The sequence below is a fragment of the Humulus lupulus genome, chromosome 9, assembly GCF_963169125.1.
Source record: "Humulus lupulus chromosome 9, drHumLupu1.1, whole genome shotgun sequence".
Classification (NCBI taxonomy): domain Eukaryota; kingdom Viridiplantae; phylum Streptophyta; class Magnoliopsida; order Rosales; family Cannabaceae; genus Humulus; species Humulus lupulus.
In genome coordinates, this window is record NC_084801.1 from 151,372,989 (window position 1) to 151,397,290 (window position 24,302).

Genomic DNA, 24,302 nt, shown 5'->3' on the forward strand with positions numbered 1-24,302 from the left:
TTCTCCATCACGGTAGACGCCGGAGCTGCTGAGCTCACACCTTTCCCTTTAGCAAGGGATATGGAGGTGTTTCCTGCCACAGCATGGGTTTTCTTTGTAAATCGGGGCCTCTTGACGACAGGACCCAAGTTGGACTTTTCGCCATGGAAAGCTGTACGGAGGTCAGGAGCTCCGGATCATTCCATCTCTTCGCCAGAAAATAACAAAAAGGGAATTAATTCACAAGCAAAGTTGGGAACATACACAAAGGAAATAAATAAAGGTCCTACCCTCCGGGCTAGGGGAGGAGTCTATTATCACGACCTCCGACCTTGGGATTACTGGAGGAGAAGGGGAATCTAAGTCTAAACTTTCTTGCATTATAGGAGGTTCAGGCTTAGGTTCTACCTCGGGGCTAGACTCATCTACATATTGCCTAAATCCAGGGGCAAAGGTGCCCTGGAGCAAAGAAGGCCACGACCTATGATTTGTCCCATACTCTTAAAAATGGCTGACTTAAAGGTTGAGGTATTATCTACAAGAATAGTGCCCTTAGGGTAACTCATATCATGGTGCAACACTAAGTGATCCATGCACTAGAGCAGGGTAATGTTACGGTTTGGATTGTTAGGGTGACGATGGATGAGCTGGTTTGCGTTAAATTTAACTAGCCTAAAGTGGGCAATAGTCCTATCTAATTCCCTATAATGGCATGGGTTAACTTGGTCGGAGGGGCCGACTACTGCCCCAGACGCAGCTCGTTCTAAATCAGGTTCCCGAGCAACCCCAAGAACCCGCCTCTTCCGTACAAGAGGCACCTCGTCTTCCTCTTGCTCCTCACCTTCAACAACTGCTGAGTATTCTTCTTGGGAAGGCAGGAGCTCGTGGGCTATCGGAAGGGTAGCCCGAGTCCTTCTTAAGGCCAACGTCTGACCTTCACCGATCAACTTACATGCTAGCATCGTGACATCATTCACGAGCTAGCGATAGTCCTTCTCGCTGGGTGGGAGCCCAGACATTGTTTTATACTGACTCCCGAGGGTCAATGACTTCTCTCTCATCGCGAATATAGCTATACAAAAAAAAATCTCAATTAACATATGCACAAGGAGTATGTCTTAAAAAAAGGAATGACTTTACGAGCTGAGAAAAGAAAGAAAACTTAGGAGGACGGTTGAAGTATCGATGCACACAGTTTCGGAACCCATTCGACATAAAGAACTGGTCCTTGTAGTCATTGGGGTGGCTTAGGAGCTCGATGACCGAAGCGGAGTTCAGGAATCTAGTTAGTTAGTAGAATCCATCACCTCGCCCTTTTTGCTCTAGGCTAGCCTTAAGGCAGAAGAAGTATAGAATATCTGCCAGAATGGGTACCTCCCACTCGTGCTTCAAAAAGAGATATTTCAGCCCCGCCAAAAGTCTGTATGAATTTGGGGGGAGCAGAAAAGGTGAAAACTTCACATAGTTTAGGAAGTGAGCAAAGTATTGATCCAGGGGATGGAAGGCCCCCGCCTTTAAATGCTCGTCACTCCAGGCCCCGAAGTCATCCTGGAGAGGCGAGCAGCTCTGTTCCCCTTCGAACGGAGGTCAGGTGATAAAGACTCCGGACCTGACCTCTACATTATGGCTTAGCATAATTTTGTTGACCCTTCCTTGGGTCGTAATCTTAGAGGCGATTTTCTCTGCCTCGAAGAACGTGTTGGGGTCAACCACAACCTCCCTCTCTACCACTGGGCCGAAGTGAGGAAGGGGAGATTCGGATGCAATCTCTTTTCCCTTGTTTGCTTGTTGAGATGACGAGCTACATGCATTTTTCTTTGGTACGTTCCTCTTGGGTGCCATTAGATCGCCTAACGAACAAGAAAGACGAGTTACTTAGTAGACGACCTAAGATTTTGTAAAGGTTATGGCACGGATGTTTGGAGGAGAATGATATACGAGTTGAGTTAGCCTCAGCCCGTTGCGTGATCCCACGTGCTACCCTACGCTACACGCCTCGGTTTCCCAACAGACCCTTAATGTTTAGGGAACCATGTGTCAGAAAATCCGGTCACTACTGTCCTTGGGGGCGGGTTAGAGTAAAACCACCCAAGAAGCGTGTTCCCTAAGTAATCTGGTTTCGAACCCTAACCTTTCATCTTCTATATCCCGAATGGGTATTTCCTAAAATTCTCCATAAGCTACCCAAATTTATCCAGAAATTACCCAGTTTTATGAATATCATAATTTTAAGAGGTATTTTAAGACCTACTCAGTAAACCTAAGTCGAAGCCTATGTGCCAAAAACATTTAGAAAACAACCTAATATTGACGACGGTGAAGTGTGGATGAGCATGGTAAATAAAACACAGAAATTAGTAAAGAAAATGTTTCTTTGAAACAAAAAGACTTAGAGTGTGTTTGTCTATAGAAGAAGTAGATTTTGCAAGGGAGGGTTCTTGGAAGACTCCTGAGTAATTGAGTAACTGGGTTTCAGAGAGTTTTTGCAACGGATGGTTTTTAGGTTTTCTCTGAGAAAGAAGAAGGGTTTGAAAACACAGAAGAGAGAAGATAAAGAAAGATTTCAAATAAAAGGTGGTGAACTGTGGAAATTGTTCACCCTATTTATACGTAAACAACATTGAACAATTTGAGCCATCCGATTTGGTTAGTACAAGATCCAAGGGCTATGTTTCAAAGGACAAAAGCACGGCAAAAAGGTGACAAGTCAATTATTGCAGTCCTCGAAACCCGAACAGGCGCCAATTGTAGTGTTCCACGTGTCCATTACTCGAGTAGTGGGCAAGCATTGTTTTTTGCAACAGAAGTCTAAAAGCCCATACCGTATAGATAAGAAGGTGACGTCATAAACCACGAGTAGGGACTTGGGGGGAAAATGTTCAGCACGATTCTTTTTCTCAGCTCGTGTGCGGCTGGTAAATAAACACATGGAAGAAATAGCCAAGGAGTCCATTTATTATCCACGTAGACATCACTGTTTTCATGATGGTTATACGAGTTAGGGATGCATAAGTTTAGAAGTTCGAGCTTATAATATTCATAAGGCATGACCTCCAAAGCACAAGTTCAAAGGCATATCCAGCCCATGGTAACTTGGATATATGGCGTATCCCCGAAGACCCAGATATTTTATACGATCATTTATGGCCAGCCTGTTATATTTAATGCCCCAGATATTAAGAGACCATTTATTCCGTGATCATATCACATCCTAGTATAAATGGGAATATGTAATATTAAATGTAATAAATATGTAAATCAGTGATTGACTTACGCGGCTACCCAAACCTGTCCAAGGAATTTCTCTATAAATACCTGAGAATATTGGACAGGAAGGGGAACGATTATTTTGTAATACTGAAACTCTGTCAAAATAGAGAGAGAAAAAGGGTAATAATATAGACTCGTGGACTAGGTGGATTTTAACCACTGAACCACGTAAAAATATTAGTGCTCTTGAGAGTTAATATCTTATTTCAGCTTTTCATCAAGCACTAATTCAGCCTTGTTATTTTCTTAATTCACTGTTGGCAAAAAACTGCATCAACAAATAGCCTATATAGTGCTCGTGAATTCTTTTTCTTCTATTTTCTCTATAAAGCCTCAAACACTATAGCCATCACAAACCCCTACATAGCTGAAACACTAAGCCTTTCAAATCTTGTTATAGCCGAAATGCTCAAGTATCAAGCTCTTAGTACTGTTGTTGGAGATAGGCCTTTTTTGTGGAGGCTCGAGATTTTGGAAGTATTGATATTTTGTTCAAGGTTAAAGGTATGAATTTTATGAGGTATATATTTTTTGGAAGTTTAATTTTTATTATAAATCTCTAATCTTAAACCTTTTATGTTATATATATATATAAGGTTTTGGGCGAGATCTCTTAGCACAAACAATCTCTTTTTCTTCTCTTAGTCCACACTGAAAGTAAGGAAAATTAGGTAGTTTTATGTATGACCTTTTAAGTGATTTGTATGACCCTAACATTTCAGGTACAAAAGAGATAAGTGTGGCTGGACCTAAAGTGTTCAGAAATTGTATGACAGACCTAAGTGATGTCTAGTAGGCTCGGTTGCAAAAAACTTGTATGACGGACCTAAGTGATGTTCGGGGCTTGAATGCCAACCTTTAGAAGCACTTATTCTTTTTCTTGCCTGATTTGTTATTATGACCTATGTATGACCAATATAATATGTTTATGATTTAGAATTTTATTATGACCTATGTATGACCAATAGAATATGTTTATGACTTAGAGTTTGTTTATAACCTAGAATGTATTATGACCTTATATGATTAGTATAAATTAGTGTTGTTATTAATTATTGTATGAACTTATGATATGATTTGTTATGACTATGTGATTGTATGATTGCTTGTATGGATTTTCCTTACTGGGCTTAGAAGCTCACTCCTTATGATGTAATTGTGTAGATAACTGAGGTTAGAATGGTTGGTGGTGAGTGAGACCTAAAGAGCTTAGTGATGTATTCATGAAGACCATGTAGTCACTAGAATGATAAAGGGCCTATGATTTTATTATGAAAGCATTTTCTCTTAAGTATTTTTATTGCTTTAAATTCAAATGTTGCTTATTTAATTTTTTTCAAGGCTTTTTTTTTTTGTAAAAATATTGTATCCCTTTGCTTTATGGTATTTTCTCAAACAAAAGAGCAACATTTATGTTTACGATTCAATGCTGTGTTGTTGATAATATTATGAGAAATTATGGTGTTACACTGCAAATACATTAGCAGAAGGAGAACTCCTTTTTCTCCACATATGCTATGACAATCGAACCTTCAGGACATGCATAATTTCTGACATATTATTTGTACACCACCATTGACCGTTCAATGGAATACATCCATGTGACGTGCAAAGGGTCGCCAAGAATTGCCACATTCGAAACATGAAGAAACAAATGCTGGTATTAAATGAGATAAATAAGAAAACACAGTGGAATGGATCTTTTGTAAAAATTTATTAATACTAGCAACGATCATACATATATAGATATATTAAATGACACTTAAATAGATAAGATATTACCTCTAGTACCCTATCAAGTGTCCTTGATTTTTCATAAAAATCAATGAGCTTCCTATCATTTGTGAGAGCTCACACCTTAGCCTTCCAAGTCAATCCTCTAACACACAAGGACGTGTGTATGCACGTAAGATTCAAATGTTGATTTACAACTCTCTAGTTGTACTCAGGACATGCGATCTAGAGAGGTTTGAGAAGAGAGATGCTATAGAAATCTCTAGAATTTCAGGTTTAAGAAATTTTATCATTTCTTTTCTTAGAGAGAGTCTGATATTAACTGCTTAATTAGACTTGTTGAACTTATTGAAAAATATCGCTTCTTTTCACATTTATAAAGATAATTAACTAATTTAATTAATCTTTATTTTATTTAAATAAAACTGATTAGTGCAACCTCATTGAATAACTTAATTTAAATTATATTTAAAATGAATAATTAAATAAACAAATTAATTTGAAATTTAAAATTCAAAATTAATTAGTTTCCCATAATTATCAAATAAGCATTTCCTTGCCCTATAAAGTTAATTCCTTTGCAATTTAGTCATTCTCTCTATAAGTCTTCCTTATGACATCCTTACCATTGACAGTGTAGGAGAGAGGTGACCTGGGGACCATGGACCTATAATACGAAGCTTCAATAAACTAGATTATTAATTAAACTCTTCAATATAATAATCTTATTTATTCATTCCATGTTTACTCCACTTTAAATATGGAATTGCACTCCAAGTATATGTAGAATTATATTTACAGTGTTTTCTATTGTAATCAATTGATATAATCAATAAATATAGTTTTGTCCTCCATTTATTAGTTCGTTAATTAGAGCTGGTCAAATTACTATTTTATCCTTCTAATTACCTCTTAATCATTAAGTATCATTAATTCACCAGGGAATAATTAATCTATATTCAAATAACTATTCAGTTACATAATTAACCCGTAAGGGAGCCAATATTCGATCCGTTAGGAAAACATGGATTACAATATTGTATATCATATTCCCACCCATTCATGATATTGAATCTCCAAAACAAAAGTCACTAGCCTCATTATACTAATAGACATTTACGAATGAATCAAAAGATCCAATAAACATAAACCGGAGTTCATTACTACTTATGATTTAGACTGATGTTAAAATGATCATCTATTATTATAAGAATTAAATCTTTATGGAAAACAGTAAGTTTATAAAGATAGTTAATTCATGTCGCTCTTGTCATATATAATCAGTATTATATACAACACATTTACCAAGATATTTATCCACATCAATAATCTGAATCTAGACTACTTGCATCTCGGATGCTCTGTAAACCGTACTAGTAACCATTCATTAAATATTCATTACTTTAATATGTTACTCACTATTTTATTCATTCTATATGATCTTAATTCTCTCATACTAACACAAGGAAATATCCTCATAAATGAATATGGAATTTTCTTAGTATTAATATAAATTATTCAAACAATAATTATAACATTCCAATATAATAAAAAATTACTTTTATTTAAATCAATAAAATATATTTTCATGGTTTTAGGGCATAAATCCTATCACCAAGTGCACCATAATATCAAAAAGTGCATGAATTAAATTGAATTAATTGATTGAATTAAAATTAATTAATTAATTGAATTGAAATTGATATAATTAATTAAAATAAAATTGCAAATTGAAAATTTAGAATATTGTTTTACAAGATAAGCAATATTTGATAGACATATGCAAAATTAACAAATATTGCACTATATACGAAGAAAGTGGAAAAAGTAATAAAACCTAATAACGAGGTTGGTAACTTTGGATTATCGGTAACACATATGTTGCCCTTTCTTGTTGCAACTCATCAATTTGTGCCTCTGTATATGACATACTTGTTAGCTGCAAAAATGTAAAGTAAAATATATTAATTAATTATTTGATTACAATTATATATGTGATTTCAAAACTAATTTGTAAAATTTAATTTATAATACCTTTCTCAAGTAATGTCATGGACTCGCATGTTCAGTCAAATCCTTCAACATCCTCATAGTGTAGTAAATTTGGACAACATTCCCCCTATATTATTAACATAACCATCTATCGATTTAATAAAATACAAGAAACAAAAATACATAATCCTAGATAAAATAGGCCAACATTTCTCCTATAATAGTGACCTAACCATCTGCATGTGAATAACAAAACAAAAAATTCAAACAACATACAATAAGTTTCTTCCTTACAACTCCGCAACACACAACGAAATATTCTAGAACCTACATCACTAAAACACACAAGTTCTCAACCTTCCGTTATTATCGCAACACACAACTTTAATCTCAGAACCTACTTCACTATGGATGAATATTTAAGATATTCAACTCCTTTAATATTTGTTTAATAATATTAAAAGTAAAAGTAAGAGAATATATATGTGCATCTATCAATTAATAATCCAAGCTAGCAAAATTACTTCACTTAGCAATCCACATTGCTATTAAATCTACAACCAACAAAATTATATTAATATATAATGAATAAAATATCACTAAATATTTAACAATATATAACTTATTCTTGTAATTTTAGAAACTTGATTACCCCAAATTTGTGTTTGAAATAGAAATTTTGAGGCAAACATCACCATTAAATCTCATTCCAACAAAACCTCAACCTACAAAATTAAAATTAATTAATAAATAAATGATTACTAAACAAATAAAATAAAATTCCAATGAGCCACTAATTAACCTAAACATATAATGTGGTATATATAGAGCTTAGACTTATAAACAATAACAACTAAGTCACTAAAAGCTCAATAATCAACAAAAACATATAACTTTTCATGTCTCTAATTTTTAAAATTATTTAAAAAAATTATTTTAACATAACTATCTATAATCAACCTAGCTAGAGTGTTAATCAAAAATTAAAAAAATATTTATACAAATATACATAATTTCTGAATATAATCATAATAAAAATTAAAAAAATAATAATAAAGAAATACACTTGCATCAAATCTATACAATGTGATGTGTAAAATTAAAATTAAAATTATTTCGACATTGTCAACAAAGTTATTTTCTTAGAAACCCACTCAAAATCCACTTATAATCAAAACTATTAAAGAAAAATCTCACTAATATCATTTTAACAATGATTTATACTTATAATTTTGAAAACTTACCTTAAATATGTACTTGAAATAGAAATTTTAGTCAAAATCTCAAGTTCCCACACCTCTTATATTCTCCAAGAAAATCCTACAAAACCATTGAAAAAACTCATAATCATAAAAAATTAACACAAAGTCGCATATATATATATATATCATCTAAATACTAAACCCATAATTTTTTCAAGAAAATTTACCTCCAAAGCTTGAAAATGGAGAGAATTTCATAACTTTCAAGCCCTAAAATTGCAGAATTTTTCTCTAAATGCCTCTATGTAATCGTGCACGAAGAAGGAGAAAGAAAGAAGAAGTCACGTGGGTATACTTATATGTAGTGGGAGATGTGCCACGTGTCCCACGTCTCCGAGTGGGAGATATTAGAAGTACATGATCCGTTGGGTTCAGGATTGATCTCTCCTAGTGGGAGACGTTGGAATTATTGTACTTCTAATATCTCCCACTGGGAGAAGTGGGACACATGGCACGTCTCCCAGTGGGAGACATTGGATGTCCTCCATGGTTACATGTTAGGCAAGGGTTTTTCAACGTCTTCCCTGTAATGTCTGTTTTCCTGAAGGGGTAATTTTGTCACTGAGGGAATTTTTGTCTTTTTTCATAGATATATATATATATTGAAATTGGATAAGTATGATTTCCAAAGGCAATAAAATTCATAGTTTCTTATGTATGAATTTTTGTGGAATCATGGCATGAGAATAATGCCAAATGAATAAATAACGGGTTAAGTTGTTATTTATTTAATTAAAAATTATTATTATGGGCATAATAGTAATAATAATATGCATGAAATTATTTTATCTTATGATGTGTAATTTTTTTGGTTTGCCATTATATTATTATTATTATTTAATTGAATTAAATAATAATAACTAATTGAACTTGCGAAAAGACCATAATACTGTCAAGTTTGGGATTGGTTCAAGCGGCATATTAGAGACTTTATTTTAATTATTTTATATGATTAAAAACCACAATTAATTTTCTAATTTTTCAAAATCTAACTGATGATACCAGTTGTGGAACCTAAGTCTATTTATTTATTTATTTTTGAAATAAATAAAATAAATTCATTGAAAAGAGGATCTAGAAGCTTCAAATGCTCAATTTAGTTTATCATCTTCTTAAATCATGTTACCATAATTATCTGAATAATATAATTTGTGGGAATAGAGGGAAAATGAGAGAGTCGAAGAGAGAGAGAGAGAGAGAGAGAGAGAGAAAACTATTATTTTTGAGAAAAAGAGAAAGAATTTTTGAGTTCTTGCTTTGGGAAAATTCTGGGTAGTTTTGGGCTGTCTAGGATTGTTCTAGGGAAGAAAATAAGACATTTTAACATGGGAAAAACAAGTTTAAGGTCTCGAATCAAGATTCACCATTTTTATCCAAGAAAATACAAGTTCTTAGATAATTTTAGATTTGAGGAGGTTCGAGTTGTTTCTGGGTTTGTGGAGGCTTGTGTACAAGCTTAGGGGACCCCAAGGATCACTTTTAACGTGATGAAACGGGCTAAAATAGTCCAAGGAAAGAAAATGGATTTTTATCTCCATTGTTGGCGGTACACCGGAGTTGGAGAAGGAGGCAGCGATCCGAGGGCTACGGGCTAGTTCTTGGGATGGGAATTATTGATTTTAGGTGCTGAAGAGGAGAGGATCACTTTGCAAGCGAATGAACGGGACGAAACGCAGCCAAAACAATGCCCTAGGCTCGCCGACACCGAAGAACAATGGAGCTTCGACGAACTCGATCTAGGTATTTCTGGAGGTTTTTTCTTTGGTTTTTCAATCCTCAAAATTAACACATTAATTTTTGAGCATTTTCCAACTGGTTTCGTATTTTTCTTATTTTTCATTGAATTACTATGATTTATTGAAAATTGAATATTAATTATGAAAAAAAACATTTATTGTTCAGAAAAATATGATTTTATGTTTGAGTGATTTCAGTATAATTTAGAATGGCTCTCTGTTTTTAGATTTAAGCTTTGATCATGTTTGATAATTGACTTGAATTATTTGCTTCTAAATTTGTGATTTAAAGAGATAAATGTGGAAAATTATTTAAAATATTCTAAACATTCTGGGAATTTTTTATATGCTTAAAATTAGATTCTAAGGCTCTCTGTATTTTTAACTTTGAATTTGTATCATTTACATAATTTCTCTGATTTATTTAGCTTATTCTATATTTTAATTATGAAAAATAATAATACTACTATTTTGAACCCTAAGTAAAAAAATTTGTCTTTCTTTAGGGTGTAGAAACCGGTCTGAACAATTTGATTTTATTTTTAATCTTTTACGTATTTTTTATGAATTAATTGGTTTATCTATTAAATTAATTAAGAAAAATAGTTAGTTTGTCCATAAAATTCTAAAATAATTTTTATAAGTTTATTTTTTTCTTTTTGAATAGTTTTGTATGATTAGTTTGATTTTTGGGATGATTGTACATTTATTTTCAATTATTTGTGTTTTTTTTTCGGGAAATTGAGAAAAGGTAATTTATAAATGTTAAAAATTATTTTTCTGGTCTTATATGAGTCTTGCTGATTATTTAGGGTTTTGGAAAGTTATATGTTAAATTTTGTTGTCATATGATAATTTTTAGAAAATTATTGAGTCTTTTATGTAACTATGATATTAAGGGCATTTTCGTAATTTTTCACGTAAAAAGTATTTATATGAATTCATGTTTTACGTTAGAAACATCATTATTTGTGCATGTGACATTATGGTACAATTTTTTTTGAAAAATGATTTTAATTTACGTGTCATGCACATAAAAATTGCATGGTTAAAGTATTTCAATAATTAGGATTTTGAAATAAAACCTTATAACGCCTATTTTTACTTTATTCTCAATTGTTGTTGTGTAATTGGACGTCTAGGAGCTAGTGGTCGTCGAGGTGACACAACAAGTGGTTTGGGACACGTCAGCGGACAACACACTACTTAACGTAAGAAGAGTGGACATCTGCGCACAGGGTGTACATTATATTTGTGACATGAATTGTTGCATAAGATTGACTAACATGATGATAGTGCTAGGGATTTTAGTTAGTAGACATGCTTAGATGATAGAGTAGGCATGCTACTGGATTCTAGTTGCTTGTGTGGGTATAACACTTGCAGGATTTATCTTGGGTGTGTATAACTCATGATAATAAGATGCCACCACGGAACTGCCGAGTGTGAGTACAGCATAGGTAGGGCAATGATGTCTCGAGGGAACGACCGAGTGTGAGTACACCGCAGGCTAGACTAGGTGCCACGCTGGGAATGCTGAGTGTGAGTACAACGCATGCAAGGCAGATTACATTTCATGTCCGTTCAACATGACTTGTTAGTATTTATGTGTGTGAGTATAACACACATTATGTTAGTGTGATATGGTATTTATATATTTCACGATGATTATTATGTTTATGATGTTTATTTATGTTTACTTGACAATTTATGTTTTCTGGTATGGGGAGTATGTCCTACATAGCTCTTCTTACTGGGTGTTATCTCACGGGTACTTTGTGTGCAGGTAAAGGAATGGACGGAACATGTTAGAGGCTGGGCTTCAGTTATTTTATGTTTTTAGAAATAAATGTCATGTTTTAAATTTTCAGACTCGAACCGATATTTTCTTTATTTTGTTGTTATTAAACCTAGCGTCCAACATTTTTATTTTTAAATAGTGAGATCTCATGTAAAACGCCCTAGTATAATACTTTGTAAAACATTTGTGTGCACACAAGTTTACAAAAGAAAAGCCACTTACTATAAAAAGTCCCAGTGGGGCCTTGCTAAAACATGCAAGTTAGCCCCAATAGTTTAAAAGAAAAATAATAGTTTCCATGCAACATTTTAAAAATAATTAAAGTTCAAGTCTCACTGATAAGTTCAGAAAGTTAAAAATAAACATAACATTATTCTGTAGAAAATGGCGTTTAATTGATCGTTTCTCATCCATAGGATGCCCCCACGCCATACAAACCCTGATGAGAGAACTCCCCACATCACCACGAGTGCCAAAGAGAAAACATATTTGCTACCTGGAAGGGAAAGTAAGGGGGTGAGCAAAAAGTCCAGTAAGGAAGTACAAAAAACGCACAAGTAAAACACAACAAAACATATTCTTATTCATACATCATCTTACATCACAAGCATCATTATCGTAACCATTATCATCATGCACATAAACATAATCATCATAACACAACATCATATACATAGTCATCATAAACATATCATCACATAAACATCATATCTTTGTGAACATGGCCCGCTAACTTGTCCATATCACATCACAACAAGAAAAAATGGCTTTTACTTCGGTTTTTAAGCTGGATTTACTTCGGTTTTCGCTAAAATTCGCAACCGCAGTAGTTCGGAGCGAAGTAAAAAGTAGTTAAAAACCGAAGTGAAAAATAGGCTTTCTACTTCGGTTATTATGTAAAAAGCGAAGTAGAAAGTGGGGATTCTACTTCGGTTTTTACATAATAACCGAAGTAGAAAGTGGGGTATGCTTCCTTGTTGGGCACTTTCTACTTCGGTTATTATGTAAAAACCGAAGTAGAAACCCCACTTTCTACTTCGGTTTTTACATAATAACCGAAGTAGAAACCCCCCCACCCCATTTTTTTTAATAATTATTTCTAATTATTTTTAAATGACCCAATTCTATTTTTTTTCTTTTTTTTTTTTGCCCTAATTATTTTAAATAGTCTAATTATATGAATTTATAGTTATATATATATTTCAATTGGAATTGGTTTATTTTCATTTAATTTATAACAGAAATAAAAATCACAAAATTTATACACTTAGAATTAAAATTCTTATAAAATTAAATATTTATACATTCACATAATTGTTAAGTAGAATAATCTAATCATTCATATATACATTCACATAATTGTAATTAAGTAAAATAACATAAACATTTATATATACATTCACATAAAACTAAAGGTATGTATAAACAAAATAGTCTTACTAATAAATTTAAGTCATCAATCGGCTTAACTATTCTTGTTGGATTGGCAAGATGTCCTCCCGATCCTTGGCGACAATTTGACTACTAGTAACTTTGTCATTTAGTTCATTCTACGAAACAAACCAATGATAGATTAAATTAGTAACTTGTAACAACACTTAAAAAAATTTCTTACTTTGCTTTAAAACACTTACATCTCTTTCTTCAATTTTTTTGTCCAAATTATCTTCGACAAGAGTCTTCTTCGTTTCTCGCGCTCTTATCCAAATTTCATATCCATCTACATCTTCCACTCCTAGTTCTTTTTTCTAGGACATCAAACATAATTGAAGTTTAATTATTAAATTTTCCTAAGTCTAACAAAATTTCGGCAGCATAACAACTGCATTTTAACATCTCCAAAAATTTTAAAATCTGTAAATAACACACAAAATATATCGACATAGTGTGCAAATTGAAAAAGAAAAACAATAAATAAAATCTATAAAAATTGGTAGAGTTTCCTTTGTTTTTGTAGCATATCCCAATTTTATAATTATATATAAATTTAATACAAACAAACACAAAATCAACATACATAATTCCATCCTTATATCACCGCCAACAACAAATTTCCCAGAACCTACTTCACTAAAGTAAAGCATGCAAGATTTAACTCTAATTTTATAAATAAATATTGCAATAGTAATAAATAAAATTTAAAGATTACTCACCTCCAATATTACTCTTGAAGTCACCCAAAATCAATACCAAATTGGCAACTAAATCAACAACCCTACTAAAAAGCTTAAACAAAAATAAATAAAAATCAATTACATAATTAATTAAACTAGCTACATAATCATCAAACAACATATCAAGCTAGCTAGTTATAGAAAACAAAAAACAAATGTCACTAATAATCCAAACATTTCAAGTTCTAACATTGGATACAACATTACTTATTGAAGCTATGTTTAGAAATTTAAATAGCAAGTCACAACAATTTTTAAATTTTACTAATATATATATATAATTAATAACATTATATAAAATAACAAAATAAAAAAAAATATAACACAAATATACTAAAAAACAAGTATTAAATTCGGAATAATATAAAAAAATTAACACAAACAAAGTTTTAAGGTAACAAACCTTCTTTGATGCTCAAAATAACCTCTAAATCAATATTAGCAACTCTAAAAACTATATATAATAAACACATTATATCTATAAGAAAAAAATCTGAAAATATTATAGAAAATAAAAAAAAATCATACAAACAAAGATTTAGTGATTCATACCTTTTTTGAAGCTCAAGAACTTATTTTAATGTAAGAAAACTAGCCAAAGTCCAATAACAATACCCATTTTCGAACCCTAAAAATACCCACACCCAAAATCTTTATTTTCTTCCTCAAAAATAAAAATGGAACTAATATTTCTGTTTTTAAGTAAGAAAAATGGTTTCAAATGGTAAAAAAAACATAAAAAAATGGTATATTTTGTGAAACCCTCGTGGGAGTACGACAACAATGGAGGTTTTCTGGGTTTGGCGTTTGGGATTTTTGCTTCAGAGAGACGAATGAGCCGTGGGAGCTATATATTAAGGGTATTAGAACTCTTTTACTTCGGTTCTTATAAAAAAACCGAAGTAGAAAGGGTACTTTCTACTTCGGTTTTTGTATAAGAACCGAAGTAGAAAGTACCCTTTCTACTTCGGTTTTTATATAAGAACCGAAGTAGAAAGTACCTTTTCTACTTCGATTCTTATATAAGAACCGAAGTAAAAGCCTTCAGGGCCGCGTTTGGTTGCTCCGCTTTTCACTTCGGTTTTTTCATAAAAACCGAAGTAAAAAGCCCCGATTTAGTGTGCAAACCAAACATGGCCCTTGTCTATTTTCTATTTTAACTTCGTTTTATTAAGAAACCGAAGTAATAGCCTTTTTTCTATGTACTACCATTCCCAAAAGCGAAGTAAAAATCCATTGAAAGGCTTTTACTTCAGTTTTTTTATATTCTATGTGTAAAAAACGAAGTAAAAGCCTATATTTCTAGTAGTGCATCTTGAGGTAAATAGGTTCTCTAGTCCTTGAATAACCTTGGCGCGTCCGCCCTATGAGTTACGTCTTCTTATCCTTAGTAACTCGGGTTACGTCTTCACATCCTTAGCATCCCCCTTTTTGTTGAGTCGCGTTCATCACGATAACAACCATTTCATACACATACAGCTTTCAAATGACATACAATCCAGTCATATCAACACAAAATAATGGTTCATAATTCATATCGCAAAAGCATCATCATTCATAACATCTTTTTCATACAAGCCAACCTTACCATTCACAGTATAAACAACCAAAATTTCTATCTAACTTCCTTACCTCAGGTCCAAGCAAAACACAACTCACAAACTTCGCAACAAGCCTATACCATAACCAAATAACATCCTTTAGCATCACATAAGACTCTATTGTGCCCACTCATATTTCCCATGCTTGCATGGGCCATGCACACATGGTGAAAATTACTCATCATTCTCAAAACAGACAATTACACATAAAATCACCAAAAGAATAATGCAACATATTCCTATGTTACATGCATGATTTTTAAATAAAAATCGTATGGTTGAATATTAGACACATTTTTTAACGTAAAAGTGAAATTGCATGCGATATGCATACATGGGAACGTTGTTAAAAAGCGGCGTTAAAAACGATAATTCCTACGTGCTTATTTCTATCATTTTAAAAATAATGAATTAGTAACATGCTTTTATTACCATTATTTATCTCTTTAAAAATCTCTAAGTTGGTTAAACCTCTTAAGACATTATTTTTATTTCACAAAAATAATTTATTTAGTCATTTAAAAATATAATAAATCCATTTTTTTTTAAAATTATATAGAAATAACAAAGGCTTGAAAGTATTTCAATTATCATGTTTCCTTAGAAAATAACAATTTTATTCCAATTATCAAAATTATAAACTTGATGTGAGAAAATAATATTTCTAGGTGTGAAAAAACATATATTTTACTTGTACTATTTTTAAGACTTAATTTTTAAATAGAATAAATTCATAAGTGATAATTCAATAATTATTTTTAAAATATTCTAAAAAATTTGCAGTCACTATTTAATTTATTTTAAAAATCACAAGTAAATTAACTTTAACATTTTTCTTAACTAAAATATAGAAAAATCATAACTATTAAAATGAACACCCATAGTTATATTAAAAATATCACTTTTAACATTTCCATAGTTTAGGGTATTAATTTATTTCAACACACACATCAAATTCCTTTTATTTAAAAATACAACTTCACATTTTTACTAAAATTCCAGCAACCAAATATATCCTTAAAATCACCATTTTTATTTTAAAAAACTCATATTTTTCTCAAAAATATAAAAAAATCTGTAGGTAATTATTTGAGCAAAAATATCATTTCAAGGCATCTTTTAAGATTTTCCATTTAATTTCTTAAAACATCATAGCACTTGCAAAATTTAATTAAGCACTCAAAACATTATTCTCATCATATAAAACATCATGTTTACACAAAATCAGCAAGTACAATAAGTCATGAAATTCCTCCTTTTCATCATACTTCACAAAATTCATACATATTTAATTAACAATGTTTAAACACAAACCCTAACATGTTTTGACACCTCTTTTAATTATTTTAATGTTACCATTAGCATACAATAATTCATCAAACCACCTTAATACATACTCACAAGTCATAAACAAAATAATCATCTTTAACCTTGTCTTGAATATAACACTTGACATATATTTCTATCATGCAAGTATCCCAAGGGAAAACAAAACTAACATATATCCCTTTAAAATCTTACAAAAAACCTATCATGTTTCTAAGATTTTAAATTGACATAAAAATATAAAAATAACAATCATGCTTTGAACACTACCCTTAGGCCGAAATCCCCACAGCCCAAAATAATCAAATCCTTTCATGTTATTTAAAAAAAAAATATTCATCCTCATTTTTTTGTAGATCACAATTTAAAACCCTTACCAACCATTTTACACATGATCTTTCTTTAACAATTAATAATAATCATACAAACCATACAACATAAATATTTAACCACCAAACAAACCTACAAGATCAACAAGGATGCAATAACATTATCAAATCAATCTACCAACAAGACAACATCCCCCATCATCAACCTATATTGACCACAACCCAAAACACCATAACCCAAGAAAACATAAAAATATATTAGGGCTAAAGATCCATTACCTCTCTTGATTGTAAAATCATGAACACCCAAAGTGACCAATACTCAAACTATATCACCCTTTGTTCAAGCCTAGGGTATTTTGAAAACCAACATGAGGAGAAGGAGAAAACCAACAACACAAACAAAACTCTAGTCAAGAATACAAGAATCACGAGAAGAGAAATTACAAACATAAACATAAAGAGGCATACCCTAGAATTGATCCTTTATTCTTCTTCTTTTTCCCCTTCTTCTTCTCTTTCTCTCCATCTCCCTCTAGAACTCGCCTCTATCTCTCTTTGCTTCCCTCTAGGCCGACGGTCCAAATGAGCGAAAATGCTCTTCACTTCTTTCCTTCCCTCTTTATTCTATCTACCCATAATAGCCTAAGGAAAATAATTGGTAAGTTTTCCCCTTATTGATTATTTTCTTTTAATTTTTGTTTAACTGATTTGATTTTAATTGGTGTGGAATAAAGAAGACAACATCTGTTCATTTTGTAACCAAAATTCGCCCAAATAAAATATGAAAAGAAATTCCCCTTTCCCACTATGCTCACACGTTCAAGCCTCTTTCCTTTTCTTTCTTTTATTTTTTTTAATTAATTTAATAAATAAATCTAATAAAAGGAAACTACAAAGTGTGTAGAAAATTCAACACACGTGCACCATGCAACCATGAACATGCACACACTCAATAACTAGGGTGCATCACTACCTACCATGCACCTTAGTGCATTCAACCAAAACTCAATAATTCACATTTTTTAAATAAATAATTAAATAACAATTAACAATTAAATTCACAAAAATTCTACCAGACAATTTTAAAAATTAATTTAAACTAACAAATAAATAAAATAATTCACAACACTTAACAATTAAGTAAATTAAAGTACAAAATTTAATAACTAAAAAAAAAATTGGTTCGCTACATCTCATTGTCTGTTTAAATTTTAAATAAATATTTTCTTTTATTGTCTTTAAGTGTTTGTTTGTGTTATTATTTAAAATGGACTCCCTAAGTAACGTCTCGGGAAATCGGGGCATTACATTCCCACCTATTTAATGTCTTACAATTTTTCTCGTTAATAAAACATTTAAATGTCTCCAAATATAAGACATTAAAAGGCTTGTTTAATCTCAATCCTCATTTTCACTTAGAAAGGCCTCATGCATCAATAGCAGCTAGGAAATAAAGTATTAAGATAGTGATAAGAATTGCGTATAAGCCTAGTTTGTGGTTTTGCATTTTTTCTAAGGATTTGCTCAAAGTGGTGGTTCTACAAGGGTTTTTGTTGATAGCATTTTTCGTTAGCGTGAGAACATAAGAGCATGGGCCAAAGCTAACTTACGTCAAGAATAGATAAATGATAAAATAAATAACACCATATTTTATAGTGGTTCAGTCCAAAAAGATAACTTACGTCCACTTAGTCACTTTTATTGATATTTAATCTTGAAGAACCATAGTTTCCCGCAAATTTACATTGTCAGTTATACTAGAGTCCTCCTTCACTTTAATATTACACAAGGACTTCATACAATAATGTAGTTTCAACATTATGAAATGCATCCTCCATTTTTATGTCATCTCCTCTTATTTATAGTGAGGAGTTTAGGGTTACATATAAATCATGGGCCAAAGCTATTAGACTACTGTAAATAGTACATACAACATTATAATAACACAAATATAGTTATTTTTTTTTAAAATGGAAACTATGTCATTCGTTGCTAATTCTATTAGCGTAGACAGTCTGTCTTGAACGAACAAGCAAAAACTAACCAAGTGACACGAAAACCTGTCTTTGTTAGTGAATTACCACCTTCTCGAGCGAACAAGAATTGAAGAATATCGCTAGGCGACCAGACACCTTTTGTTAGTATTTAGTAGTTTACTTTGTGCTTTGTGAGAACAGGAATGCAATTACTCAAGGCTTTGTGATCAGGCATCTCTATTAGTGTCATGCAGGCACTCATGAATGAAAAGGAAAAAGAGTGTGTTACTAGGCGAGCAGAATCTTCCTGTTAGCGTATGAAGGATTACCTTGTGTGAATAAAAGTTAAAGAACTTGCCTTGTGCGAATAGAGGTAGAAGAACATGCCTTGTGTGAACAAAGGTAGAAGAACTTCTCTGTTAGTACATGATGACTTGATATAAGCGAACATGCACACTATACTTGCATGTTAGCACATGTATGCCATGCATCTGTGAACAAGCATTGTACAAGTTATGTTCATCTTTCCTTTTAATGAAATACTTAGTAGGACCAAGATCACTAATATTGCTATTCTTTGACACATCATCAAGCCCAAAATATGAGTATAACATTTTTCCCCCAAGTCAGTTTTCGTGCTTTGCATAATTCTGACTTAGATATGTGAACAACTGCCCCATTCTTTTTCGGTTATACATGCAAGTGACATTTAACACAAATAACCTTTCCTTTTTGTAGTTCTCGTTTTATATGGGTGTAAGTGCACGAACAGGTAGCTTCTGACATCATTCCTTAGCTAGAAGAACAAATGGATTTTTACCTCCTTCCTTAGCTACACGAATAGATGGCCTTTGACCTCTTTTCTTAGCTACACAAATAGAATTTTCTTTGAAAATGCGAACGAACAGAATTTTCTTTGAAAATACAAATTAATAGGATTTGATTTGAAGATACAAACGAATAGGCTTTTCTTTTAAGATGCAAACATATATGATTTGCTTTGAAAATGCAAATTGTTATCCCCAAAATTTGAAAACGATGACGTGGCAACAGAAATGACAAATGGCAAGGAATGGTTGGGTGACCTGGCTTAGGAGTGACCTAGTAGACCAGTGGAGAATTCTTACTGGCCAGAGAAGTGTCATGACCGACCAGGCATGACCTTGTCCGACCAGTCACATGTTTGTCTGCCCAGGCATGACCTTGGCCGACCAGACATGGCCTTGGCCGACCGGTCATGACCATGTCCGACCAGTCAAGGGCATGTCTGCCCAGTCAGGTGCATGTCTGCACAGTCAGGTGCGTGTCTGCCCAGTGAAGGTGTGGTCGACCAGCCTGAATGAGATATGGATTGACTAGAAAGAGCAAGGCTCCGCAAGAGATCCCAAAAACGGCTTGAACAAGAATCGGTCTTGGCCTGTGCGGGAATCTCTCATTTATCCCACGAATATAGTGTACTGTTACATTTTGAATATTATTGTAAATTAAATATAATGAGAATAATAAAATATCCCAATTATGGGGGATATCATCTGTACGATCCTGAGCCTATAAATACAAGGCTTATGGCATCATAAAGAGGACTTTTGGGAACTTTTGATTGAATTCTTATTTTGTAGAGAAAGAGAGAGAGAGTATTTGTATTTGAGAGAATTCTTGTATTCTTGTAATCTGCACTTGAGAAACTCAGTTGACTCAGGTTCATCTGATCTTGAGTGCAGATCTATAATCACAACTCTAAGTGGATTAGGCTATTACCAACACATTGGGGCTGAACCACTATAAAAATCGTCTGTGTCGTTTATTTCTCTTGAAGTTTTTTATCATTTTTACATCTACACGTCGTTGGCAAAAAATGCGGTCAACATTTTGGTGCTTTCATTGAGAGCCTGAAGAGAAAGACAGACAATCCCTGATGTATAATGGCGCCCAAGAACATCAATGTGGTCTCCAAGAAGACAAGCTCCTCTAAAGAGCCTGCCAGATCAGAAGGTCCTGGCCCATAGGGCCGTGAGACTGAGCCTAGAGTCGTGCTCGAGGACGTGACTCCAGAAGTTGAAGAACTCCAGGAAGCAATGGGGGCCTTCCAGGAGGAGATGGCACAATTCAACGCAAGATAGGAGGCGTTCGCTGTAGAAATGGCCAGACAATAGCCTGCATTCGAGCAACAAAGACGGGAAATGGACGCCAGGAGTGAAGAGATCCGGCGACAGCAGGAGGAGGCCGATAGGCGACATCGCGAGGCTACACTCGCTCTAGAGGCAGCTGACCCGGGCCAATGCCCAAGCTGCAACTGGAGTGGCAGCCATCCCAGGAGCAAGGACCACAGAAGCTGGTCGTGAGAACACTGATAGACCCCATTGTCCAGGGCCAAACAGGAGTGGTAGTAACCCGCCTGGTCGTGAGGAAGATGAGGTCCAGTCGAGCACTGCTTCAACTCAAAGGGGGAACTCCAGAACCCCCTCAAGGAGCCACTGATCCGAGACTTCTAGGTCGGGAAGTCAAAAATCAGGTAGCAAGAAAACTCCACCTGAGCAGGAGCACAATAGAGCTCCTCGGGGTAAAGAAACTCCCACTTCAAAGATGGGCATGGTCGTGATGAAGCTGCAAGTCATCACACTAACCAGTCGAAGGAGAAGAATGATAACAACCATCAAGGAGGAAAAGATCGCCCAGCTCAGACGGGAAGGCCACCACTACATCCTAACTAGCGCAGTGGCAAGGAGCATGTTCCGCATAACAAACCTTCCGAGAAAACCCAGAGTACGGTGTTTGATTGGTTAGGAAAGCACACCGTTCAGAAGGATCTAAGAGACGTCATTGCTGATAGGAGAAGGATCGTCCCGGTCGAAGGGCGAGATCCAATCCGACCTACCAGTCAAGTAGAAATACTTGATGATGGTCTACCGGATAGGAGCGCCCAACCAGGCAGTCCCGAGAATGAGTCCCAAGCAGTGGCCCCAGGCATCCAAGCCTAACTTGATGCTCTGACAGCAGCAGTTCAGAGTCTGTCAAAACGACCCTCTGCGATTGATCCAGTAAACCACAGGAGTGGCAGCTATTTCTGTGCTCAAATTGGAGCAGCCCAGCCACCAGCGAAATACAAAGCACCGATACTGCCAGTTTATACAGAAAAGGCAGACCCGATAAGGCACGTGGGGAAATTTGAAGACGAGATGGAGCTACTCGGGGTGAGTGATGACTATCGGTGCAGAGTCTATCCTACTACATTGTCTGACACTGCCCAGGAGTGGTATTGGAAATTTAAGCCTAACTCTATCACTTCCTGGGAAAGTTTTAGAAAAGAGTTTTGCAGGCAGTTTAGTGTTGCTCGGACCCCTCCTGTTTACGCCAATCACTTGGCGAATATTAAACAAGGAAAGGATGAGTCTCTCAAGAACTACATACAAAGGTTCATGAGAGAAGCTAACCGAGCTACTGCAGTTGGAGATGAGGGGAAGATGGTGGAAATTTCTTCCGGCATTATCTATCGGAGTCCTTTGTGGGACAACATTCATCGCAATCCAATTTCAACATTAAAACAATTTTTGGACCGGGCGGACAAGTACATGAAATTGGATGATGCAATTGAGAAGGGAGAGAAGGGCTTGAATAATCCAAGCGGATCAACTGATCCTCCCAAGAATGGTGGAAATGATCAAAGTGGTAGTAAGAAACGTGGGAATAACGGGTCTGACCACCACAATGAAAAGAAGGCTAGGTCGGGATCAAACGACAAGCCAACTAAGTATGAACCTCGGTTCACCAATTACACCACTCTTTCGGTGAGCCGAGTGGAGATATATTTGGCCAGTCATCAGAAGGTCCCCTACCGAAAACCCCCACCAATCAAGAAGGAGATGAGTAAGAGAGATATGAACAAGTTCTGTCGTTTCCATGGGGACTATGGTCACGACACGAATGAGTGCAATCATCTCAAGGATGAGATAGAGTATCTCCTCCGGTCACGGAAACTGAAGAAGTATTGAGCAGAGAAGACCCAGGGAGAAGGAAACAACAACAACCCTGGGTTCAAGCGGCAACGATCCCCTCCTTTACAACCTGAACCCGTGGACTTCACACTAGACACCATATGTGGAGGTCCACATCTTGCTGGAGATAGCAATAAGGCAAGGGAGAGGTATGCTCGTACCCTTCGTCATGAGTTGGATGCAACATCAACCTCCGAAGTTATGCCTGTGGAGGAGCGACCACTGAAGAACCCACGATACGAAAGTGAGTCCCTCACTTTCAGTAAAGATGATGCTCGACACATGAGGTATCCTCATAATGACCCTCTCGTCGTGACAGTCCAAATTGCAAATATGAAGGTGAAGAGGTGTTTGATTGACACAGGGAGTTCTGTGAACATCATCTATAAATCATCCTTTGAGAGGATGAAATTATCTATCAATGAATTGAAGCCATGCTCTAAAGTCATTTATGGGTTCACTGGAGAAGGATTGTCACCAGCTGGAATAATCAAGTTGCCAGTCACAACAGGGGATGCTCCCAAACATGAGACAGTGATGACCGAGTTTTTGATTGTCGACTGCCCGTCCGCCTACAATGTGGTTATTAGTCGACCACTGCTCAGAACCTTGCATGCAGCTGTCTCAATATGGCACCTTTCCATGAAGTTCCCTACCAGTGCAGGCATAGGCTGCGTCCGAGGAGACCAAAGAGAGGCTAGGGAGTGCTATAATGCCTCGTTAGCTAAAGCGAGGAAGGGGGTCAAGGAGAGCAACATGATTGTATGTGCTGAGAAAGAGGAGGTATACGAGATGGATGTCGACCTAAGCTTTGCAGTTGGAACTGATCAGAAAGAGATGTTAGAAGAGTTTGGCCAAGAAGGCAGTCTTGGTTTAAAAGAACAAACAACCCCATCTGGTGATGAAGTCCCCAAATAGGGTGTTACCCAAAGCGTGGGAAGGGACTTTAATCCTCACTTTGGCGATTATGAAAGTGATGTGGGACCATCCGAGGAGTTAGTGGAGGTCCCAATAGATGAGAACGATCTGGCCAGAGGAGTCAAGGTTGGAAAAAAGTTGAAGGCAGAGGTGAGAGCACAGCTGGTAGAATTTTTGTGAAGGAATCAAGATGTCTTCGCCTGGTCTCA